The sequence below is a fragment of the Oryzias latipes genome, chromosome 23, assembly GCF_002234675.1.
Source record: "Oryzias latipes chromosome 23, ASM223467v1".
In the NCBI taxonomy this organism is placed as follows: domain Eukaryota; kingdom Metazoa; phylum Chordata; class Actinopteri; order Beloniformes; family Adrianichthyidae; genus Oryzias; species Oryzias latipes.
Genome location: NC_019881.2, coordinates 4,915,612 through 4,925,894, shown reverse-complemented (window position 1 = coordinate 4,925,894; position 10,283 = coordinate 4,915,612).

Here is a 10,283-nt window from a genome sequence, read left to right as displayed (position 1 = left end):
CCATCCTTACTGGTTTCTATTTGGGAATTGAAAACCTTTTTATTTACATTTTTTCCCCAAAGTAATTTTAGGACCAAAAAATCCATCTTTTTTTTTTTTTTTCATTTAGATCCCAGCGAATGAAGGAGGAAAGCTTATCCCAGTAAGAGTCAAATCAATCAAGTCCTTTTAATCACCACTTTGCTCTTATAGTGTGGCTGTAATGATGGAAACCATGTAGAGGCAATTCCCTAAGAACCCCCCCCACCCCTCGTGTGGCTCACATTCGAGACGAAGCGCAGACACATACTCAACTCTGATGATTTTCATTTCTCAATTACATTATCTTATTAACCAATCAATTGCCCGTCTTATCAATAATTAATGTCTGCCCAACTATTAGAACATAGATTAGATTAAACGCCAGCCTCTTGTCTCCTCGCCGCTCGGCTTTGATACTTTTAACTGGGCCCTTCACGGCCACTGTGATTTAAAGGGAATATTTAATGCGGAAGTTCGCTTTAGTGCCAATGCACTGTTTCTATACACTTTTTTTAAAAATACAAAATAAAGCAAATAAAATATGTTCTAAGCACCTGAAAAAAATAACAGCTTGACATGAGTGGTTGTAAAAAAAAGATTTTTCAGAGCAGCGTCCGGCTTTGACGTGCAGGATGAAAGCATGGAGGAGGGAGGAGGAGCAGCAGCAGCAGTGGCTGGTGTTTCTCACACACCCAGACCTTGTCTGGGGTCTGCAACCTGAAGCCTATAGGAGCCACATGTGGCTCTTTTATTCCTCCATTTAGGCTCTAGTGCTTTAAAAAAATAATATGTTACTTAGTTGACACTGGATGTATTTTATTTTGAAAGGGACTTGTAAGTGCAGCTGTCTAAAGTAAAAGCGATGATAGAAAAATGTAACACTGTTATAGACCAAATATTGTAAATATTTAAAATGTACATTTTTATTCATAAAAGGCTCCAAAAACACTTAAAAAATGTTATTTTCCATACAGGGACTTTGCAGCTCTTGTTGGGGTTTTGTTCAGTAACAAGCAAACCCACAAATAGCTCCAGATAAAGATTATTTTAACCCCTTAACCCCTAATGATGCAAATATTACCTTAATTTTGCATCTTCTTAAGAGCAAAAACATGAGTGAATTCTTTTTTTTTTTGTTACTGGAAATACATTTAGGCGTCAAAATGTTTTTCTTTTATTTTGTAAAGTAAAGCCAAATTCCCCTCCTCGCCAGACCAGAACAGTAATTAACTTGTTGCTTCTCGCTAATTTTAGACCACAATCGTACAAATGTGAAGGATGAACATAAACTAACATGTAACTTCAGATAATTTTACATTAAAGAATTTCACTCTTCATTTTTTGTCGACACACACACACACACTCGGGGCTCATTGACATTATTCAACGATTCATTTCAAGTCCTTTTACATAACTATCATCAATTTACATTAGTGCATAATTTGTAGTTTTGCTCCCTGAAGGTGTCAGACGATACCGGGACGCACTGATTGAAGTAAGGCGGGCAACATTTTTTTTAAAAAGTGGAAATGTTAGGCTAGAAAAAGGAAAGCACTCGTTCTCTCCCTTTTCTCGGTCGCCCCCCCCCCCCCCCCCCCCCCCTTTCAGCTCGAAACATCTGTCAGTACTCAGACTGGAGGGAGGCGAGCAGAGCACAGAGGGCCCGGTATGCAGCAAACCCGGGCCCAGAAATCACCAGGGCTCCTCCGTTTGGCACGGCCTGCTTGTTTATTTGCCCTGACCCTTGGCGATCGCTGCGAGCTTACGGGACCCGCTTTACTGAAAGGCACCATTGTGCTGTCGGGTGAAACCTGGTACAAATATTTACAATTTGGGGAGGGTGAGGGATGCAAATCTGTGGCCTGCAGCCATCTAGACTTGAGCTGTAAAACTCACTACAGTGCAGTTTTTGGAATTAGCCACCTCCTCCCTCATTCCTTTTAACCAGGGTTAAAATTATACCCCCTACATTTTTATTAATGAGATCGCGCTGTCACACATTATTAGTCATTTAATAGCCTCGATGGCAGAATCGAATGACTTCCTCCAGCCACTTTTATCCCATAGCTTCACATTGAAACCTTGGTATGAACATGTTGTGGGTTTTACACTAAATTTAGGGATGCAATAATACGCTATCTTCAGAAATCTGGTTCGAATCCCGTTTTTTGGGTTTTGTTTTGGTTCCAAATATAATTTGTGCATTACAAAACTGAAAATTTGGAATAAACCTTTTTCTTAATTTGCTAACAAGCGAGCAACAACGACAAAAACCTTTGTGTAACAATCGGATTTGTATCAGAACTTGTGGTTGACGATAGTCGATATGGGTTCATTTTGAACAATCCGATTCACTGACCTGAAATCGATCTTTAGCCAAAAATTCCACCTATGTGACTCAGACAGAAATACCTGGTCATTTATATCATTATATCATTCATTCTATAATAAAATAAACGTACCATCTCTCAATCCAAATGGTATTTTCCGGTATGGATCAAGTCTGTTACGGACATTGACGTAATCGTTACACCCCCACTATTCAGCCTTGTGTTATGCAACTAAACAATAAATATTTAGTTCTTCCTAAGTTTAGCACAATATGTTTTTGACATTTTCCACATATACCTAATGCAATATGTTGTAGGGATGCAATGTTCTGTAAGGGTTTTTGTCGATTCAAATAACAACTTGCTTTAGACACATCCACTATGTTAAATGGTAGAAATATAAATCAATTTATTGATTAAGTCGATTAATCGTTTGTCTCCCACTACTGAGCCTTGTGTAATTTAGTAAAACAATAAATAATAAATCGATCTTAAATTTAGCACAATACGCCTTTTTGACCCTTTCAGCGTAAACCTGGTGGAATGTAGCTGGGATGCTAAGATACGCTTTCCCCACAATTTGGTTCGATGGTTTAACATACAGTTTGGTTTTAAACCAAGGATTGTGGCATCCCGAATATTGATAAGGATTTTTATTTTACCTGACTATGCAGGGTCAAATATTAAATGTTCCCACGTTTTTAGATTTACAGCAGAAAACAAAAATTATTTTTTGTCTTCAAAAAAAAAAAACCTCAAACACCATTGGGTCGTCTCCTGTTAGGTCCCAGAAGCAAATACTTTTTCCTGATGCCTTGCATTATTTTTTTTCTTCGAAATGCCATCCTGGCTTTAACTGATATAAATCTACTTCCCTTTTTGAATGATTTTTTTTCACCCTTGCTGCTGGACCGCGTGGACTCCGTCACCGGCGCATTGACATGCAACAAAGCTAATGGTGGCCGGGACAGGAGGGCCTAATCTTCACTAACTGACAAGATTTAAATTGAGGAGACATCTTCCGCTGATTAGCTCCCACACCCACAATTATCCAACTGGGGTGTCAAGCAAGGTTTAACATCTCCACTGATTCTGCTCTCCTGAGACATCCGGGAGGCAATGCAATCGCTTTTAATAACTGCCTCCCTTGCTCCCTCCCTCCATCCTTTCTCTCGCCGCTTTTCCTTTTGACGCCCATTGCTCCTCGTGTAGAGAACACCACCACCAGTCCTCCGCCCGCCCGCCCGTCTCTTTTTCCCTCCTGCAGCCCCCACTTCCACCCCAGTTCGCAGTCATTCAAGCTCCTTTCAAAATTAACCTTTCCAGCAATAATATAATTTCTTCCCAAATGAACCCCACTGAGTAATTTCTTTTATTTTTTTTCTGGAATAATTTATTCAAATTGCCCCAGCTCAGAACAGCAGAACAATCTGAACACTGACTACACCCCTGGATTGGGATTTTTTTTTTTTCCATCAGAGTGAAAAAGAAAAAGAAAAAAAGTTTATGTACATTGACATACTGCCAAATAAGAGGACATGCTCGCCTCCACCTGCTGTCCCCAGCGCTCCGGCAACCGTATCCCCCTCGAGTGTACACCTCATTAAAATTCATCTGATCTGAATATTTTTTGCAAATATGGTCTGATTGCTCACCATGACATGAAACATCCCTGTGTGTTATTTTAATCACACACACCCCAACGGGCAACATATATGATGGCTGTGACATTGAACTCCTCCACTGCTTGACCCCATTTTATGAGTGCACGTCATTTTGGGGGGAGGAGGGGGTTAGCTTGGAAGTTACCTGGAATGATGGACACGCTTAATAATTCTCCCCTCTTTTTTGCTTCATATGTTCACACGGCATCAGCTCGCTTTAAAGCCCCTCTCAATCATCGCCCCCACCACCACCACCTCATCCGCCTCTTTCTTCCCTTTCCCTCTCATGAACTGTTGTCTTCTGGTGACGGAACGGGGACACAAAGCAACGCGATTAATAATTAACTGTTTAGTTTTACTAATTGATCTGTTGTGGGAGCCAGGATAAAAGTGAGGATGCATCCTCTGCGCGCGATGCCTTTCATATGGCATTTATCCACAAGTCACAAGCAGCTCCCTCAAGATGAATAATGAACCAAACAAGATCAAATAATTACCACTCGGGAGACGGAGGGAGAGGACTCCAACAAACACTGCTGGGTTTACCTGGGGTTCTTTCCCTCTATCACACAACAGAGATGAGATGCGCAGAGACAGGCTGTTGTTACCAGCAAAGGCCCCCAAGTTTACAAGGACAGGGCTTGTGATCAGTCGCAGCACTTAAAAAGTCTGGAAACTTTTTCTTCTAGATCCTTCAACACCAGAGATGTCGCCGGCGACACCTAAATACCACACGCTTTTTGACCTCAACCGTTTACATGATCAACATGTTCCTGATGCGGCTTTTAAATCCACTTTGCACCGATGTGCACACATAAAGACACTCCCTGGCTACCTGTTACCATAGATTCATTTTTTCTATTCTGCGCCTTTGTGGACGGGTTTCCTGGACGTGTAGTTTACACGATCAGCTGTTGTCGCCAGGATCGAGGAAAATGGCAACAAACAGAGACGCAACCATAGATCTCAGGAGAGGCTGAAGAAAACTCCAGAGTCTGCAGGATTTTTAAAGGGCCTATACATGCAAAACCAACTGTATTATAATGTTCTCTCCTCATAAAAAAAACAAAAACAAATTGGGATTATGATCCATTCATGCATCTCTAACTATTCATCTAAAAACCTGCACTCGTGCCAGCCCCTCCCAACCCAATTTGGGTTCTCAAATTCCTACGTAGATAAGCGAAGAACAGCCTCTTCCAGGAAGAGTCTAAGAGAGCTGTGAGAAAAGGCAATAATATATCATTATATATGTGGATATAGTTTACACTGAAGCATGTCAAAGGCCCTTTAAAGCGGTTTTTATTGTGTGGTGGTTGCATCTGCCCTCTTCTATAGAGTGAGCTGCTGGGGGTCGGATGCATGGAAAGGAACAGGAAGAGAATTGATAAACTGGTGCAAAGATCCAGCTTTGTTTTGGGATGTCCCCTACAGAGTCTGTGACCGTGGTGAGTGACGGGAGGAGGATGTTACGGAAACTGGAATCCATCATGGACAATCAACTTCATCGTCCTCTGTATGAAACCAATGAGCTCCTTTAATCAGAGACTTTAAAGTCCCACTCTGATTAAACTTTGGTTTGTTTTACCAGCGTCCTCAGTGGTCTTTTAATTATAATTATGCAGATTTTTTAACTTAAATCAAAAACAATTTGTCTTTTTGTGGAATGTATTTTTGCAGAGCGGCAGGAGTTCATTAAATTCATCCCTAGTTGTAGGCGTGGAGTCAGCCCGCACTTACTTCCCATCATCCCTTACTAGAAAACACAATTTTAAGATACATTTTCTTAATATATGTCCCGATAATGAAAACATGCCACAAGAACACGTTAAAAGCACAGTAAAAAACAATTTGCATTGGATAACACCTCGCTGCGCCTTCGAAGATCTTTCCTTCCGTCAGCTATTAAACTCTACAATTTTTCATAGACACTAGAACATAATTATTGCAAGGATATTGTCTGATGAGTCTATCCAGTCCCACAGGAATACACACTTCAAGATCTTTGTTATACTCAGAGAATTGACGTTTTTTAAATCATTTCAAACACTTCCTGTCATCATGGCAGAAGATTTAAAACCAGCCGTTTCTTTCAATCGGAATAAATCTACAGTCTTGAGCGTCGGACGTGTCTTCACAGCCTCCACTTCATCATAACAACTCCAGCTGGTTGACAAAGTGCTTCCTGCTGGATCCGATTCAAGCTCCCATTCCCACCCATATACCTTTTTGGTGATAGAATGGGCAAGCCGGACACAAATAGAATTTTCACTTCGAAACCAACAGATCCTCTTCTCGGTTTTTCTTCAAAAGCCATTCAAAGGAGTCCTCTTTTTAGGGTAGGGTTTTGGCTTTGAACGAGCGCGCAGCAAATTAATCTGCAGCACCCAAAACTCACGAGGGATTAAAAATGAAATGAGCCTCATTTCCCATCCGGATCCGTGGAGGCCCTGAGAGATGGAATTGGGCGGACCAAAGGAGATCCTCATCTGTTTGCAGATGAGCCGCGTGTGCTTCCCATAATGGGTTGGATTGACTCACATCTCCATTTTATTGTTTTAGATTACATGCCGCTGGCCCCATTGAACCTAATGTGTTTTCCCCACCACCCCATCTGTAACGGTTACCGCTTGTAAATAAGATTTAATACAGTAAGACACTGTGAAATGCCAATCTCTGCGTCCATGTGGCCACATGCTTTCAGTAATCTCGTATAAATATTTTCATGGCCGAGTGCGCCATTATGTGCCAGCTGCCAGATTAAAGCACAAGCTAAATGCCCATATCATTACCCTATTAGCTTATGACTTATATGGGTATAGGTGCTCGCTTAATTAAGGTTGATTGATTGGAATCAATGAGTGTAAAAAAAGAAGGCTAACGGGGGCAGGGTTTGTGGGTGGGTAGGTTGGGCGTCTTCGTGAAAGTATCCCGAATTAAACTTAAGATAGTCTTCTTATTTCTGATTAGATTTGGCTAAGCTGCTAAACGGGCAGACAATCTTGTTGCCTTTGATACCCCCCACCCTTAAATTTTATCCGGCTGCTCCCCCAACCCGCTCCAAATACAGTAGCCTAAATTTGTCATGGATATTACGCAGACTGGTGGATGAATCAGTGCTGGTTGTCATAATTATGTTAACATGGGCTATATTAAATGAGACAGGCCCGTTTTCAAAAGGTGAGGCTGTAGAATCAACTCGGCGCTCAACAAACCTCGGTGTCAATCACGCGCGAGCTTCGTATTCAACAAAGTCAAGCGCATCTGTCTGGATGCATTATTTATGTCAGAAATAAGCAGCTTAACCGAATCACGCTAGCAGCTATTAGCAAGAGACGCACACCTAGTACCCCCGCGCCTCCCCCCACCGCCTCTGCGGAGGCCAGGTTTGAAGTCTAAATAACACAAGTTTGATTGGGCCCACAGAAGCTAAAGCAATCCTACTGAAGTTGGGCGTTTTAAAGGGCTGGAACAAAGGTACGTCTGTGTTTGTAGCTGTCATTAGGCTGTGTATCTCTTTCCCTTTTCCCCCTTTCTCCGGCTCTCTGCGGGCCAAATAACAGCAGAGGTTAGTATTCCAGAGTTACGGCTCTATCCTCCTGTCATGAGCGCAAGGCTCTGTTTTAGATCAGCCGTCCCCGCTGCGCCTGATGGACAGCTCTGAGGATAAATGTTACATGAATAAAAACAGCCCTGTTGACTGTACAAAGGCTTTGGTTGATGAGGCAGAGCCTGTGCTGAGGGGAAGGGAGAGGGGTTGCAAGAGGGTTAAGCATTGCAGAGTATGGAAAAGGTAAGTGATTGCCCTTTTCCTACTAACTGTTCCTATTCGGCTTGGACCTTTCAAACACATCTCACTTATGACGGCGAGGTCCGGATCTCTGTTTTGAATCTCCCACTGACTGCTTAAGTGTCCCTCTTCAGTGTCCTCATTTTCTTCCCCTTGTTTTTTTCCCCCCTTATCTTGTCTTTTTAAGAGAGTTTTACTCTTAAGTTGAGAAATGTTTTTTGTCCTATGACGTACTTTGTCGCTGCCCCACTCCATCTTCAGTGAAAAGCTTTCCCAGTGTTTTTTATTTTTTTTTATTTTGATGATGCTGTTTTTAGCCAAACCGTTGGCACAGAGTAAGCCTGCCCTCATTTCCCATCATCTCTTTGTTTACTCTCTCTCTTGCTAGCTTACAGCCTCTCATAACCCCAACCTAATATTACTGGTGCAGCAATATTGCAGCTATCCCTCTGCACAGTTTTGAGCCAGATACCAGCTTGGACATGGAGAATTTGTATGCTTTGGTTGGTTTTGTATGTTCCCGCAGTATTTGTAAATACAGCTTCCTCCCTTGGTTTTTGCTTTTTTTTTCTGTGTCTTGTGTCTGAGCCTTCTTCCCTGCGTCTGGATCCTGACCCACCACCATCCAGTGACTCTACAAGTGGATGCATCGGAATGGAGTGGAGCCGGGAGCAGTGTAATTTCCTCGTTTTTTCCGCCTGTTCCTGATTCACTATAGAGAAATAGTCAGAAATTAGATTTTAGGCTCAATTTTCTTGATAAATGTTCTCCATTAGGTGAAAAATCTATGTCAAAAACACAATTTTCATTGGTCTTTAACGTATATGGAATTCATTTTTGTTCTTGAAATGTATGTGGAATTTCTTCAAACTGTATTTTCTAGACTGATTTAGGTTTTTCACAGGCATATCTTCAAGTAAGCTGTGAGGTAACAGAAATGCAAACCTTTATTTATGGTGTGCTAGTTGATACCTATTTGTTTTTTTCTATCTGTCAGTTATCGTGCTGCTGCCTTCCTGCCACCTGCTTGAGAAAAAATTCTTCCGAATTTTTAACTTTTTCCTAAAACCACGGCAGCAGTCGCCAGCTGCTGATTTTGCTGCAAAACTTGCATTTTGGTCGCTGTGCAATGGTATATGACCATAATCTTACAGATGCAACATCCTAAACTGCCAGTTGCTTTCCCCTCCTAAACTATTTTTTGTCATGCCAGTTGTAGCACCATCCAATCTGTGTCTGCTGTGTCCCTGGTCCCGGAAAATAGCAAGTTTTCCAGTTTTCTGGAGCTGCATCTGTGTGTGATGTAGTCAACTGTGCATCGCTGATTCCTAATTTTGCACGGTAAAAATTACTTTCCGGTCCATTTGGAGGATGCAATCATATATCCTCTAGTTTGTTCCACTCGTTTCTACATTTATGTTTCTTTTAATCTTCAGGCTTTTGTCTCACAAACTTTACCAAACTGGCTAAAGTGACCAGTGGGTGCTGTCAAAACATTACAGTAAAAACTGCATGTTTGTGTCTATAAGCCCCAATATAAAGTTGTATTTCTTAATACGAGGAGGCTTTTCAGAAAAAGCTTTTATAGTTAAAAAAAAAAACACTTTATAAACTGACAGTAGTAAAAAGCCTGAAAGTTATTGTAGATAATCTCTTGGTAATCTCTGATCTGTCAAGATGTGAGGAATACATCCAAAGGATTTATCGACCACGCACATGAGTGTTGAATGGAAATGTCATTTGGCAGAAAGAAATGGAAAGACTGTTTATATTGATGTTCTGCCTGATTTTACCCAGCAGCATGATGTAGATTTTATTTAGGTCTTCTTGGCAATAAAGCAAGATGACAATAATTGGACTTTGAAATAGAGAAAGAGATTAATTTTGTAAAAAAAAAGTTGTTGTAAACAGTAAATACTCAATGATCATCAAAACGCTTCTTAGCCAAGTAAATTGCATAGGATAATTTAGGTGTATAGTTGGATTTTTTTTTTTTTTTACACAGACCAACGTCTTCTGTTCTACCTCTAGTGGTCTTTGAGGGAACTGCAACATTTGGTTCTTCCTGCTTTGCTCCAAATTTGGGAATGGAAGGTGGGGCATTGGTGATGTCAGAGTTTCTCCATCTGGGGTGTTTGTATCTGAGAGCTAAATGCAGGAACACCAGTCAACAAGAACTCATTCTAGGCCCAACAACCACGACAAAGAACACCAAGTCTTTTGATGATTTCATGATGCGGCCATATTGTAGTGTGGTTTGAAGGGGAGCTTGTATTCTACCGTTATCCCCCATGAGATGGGATATTTTAAAAGTACAGCTATAATGTTATTAAAGTATTTCTAGCTAATAATATGTGTGTATTTGAAGAGTATTGCTTATTTGTGATGCAACAACGCATCATCAGCATATGTCTACTTCTGTACTACCAATAAAGGAAACCATCCACAGGTTTATTACAGATAAAATTACACATTTTT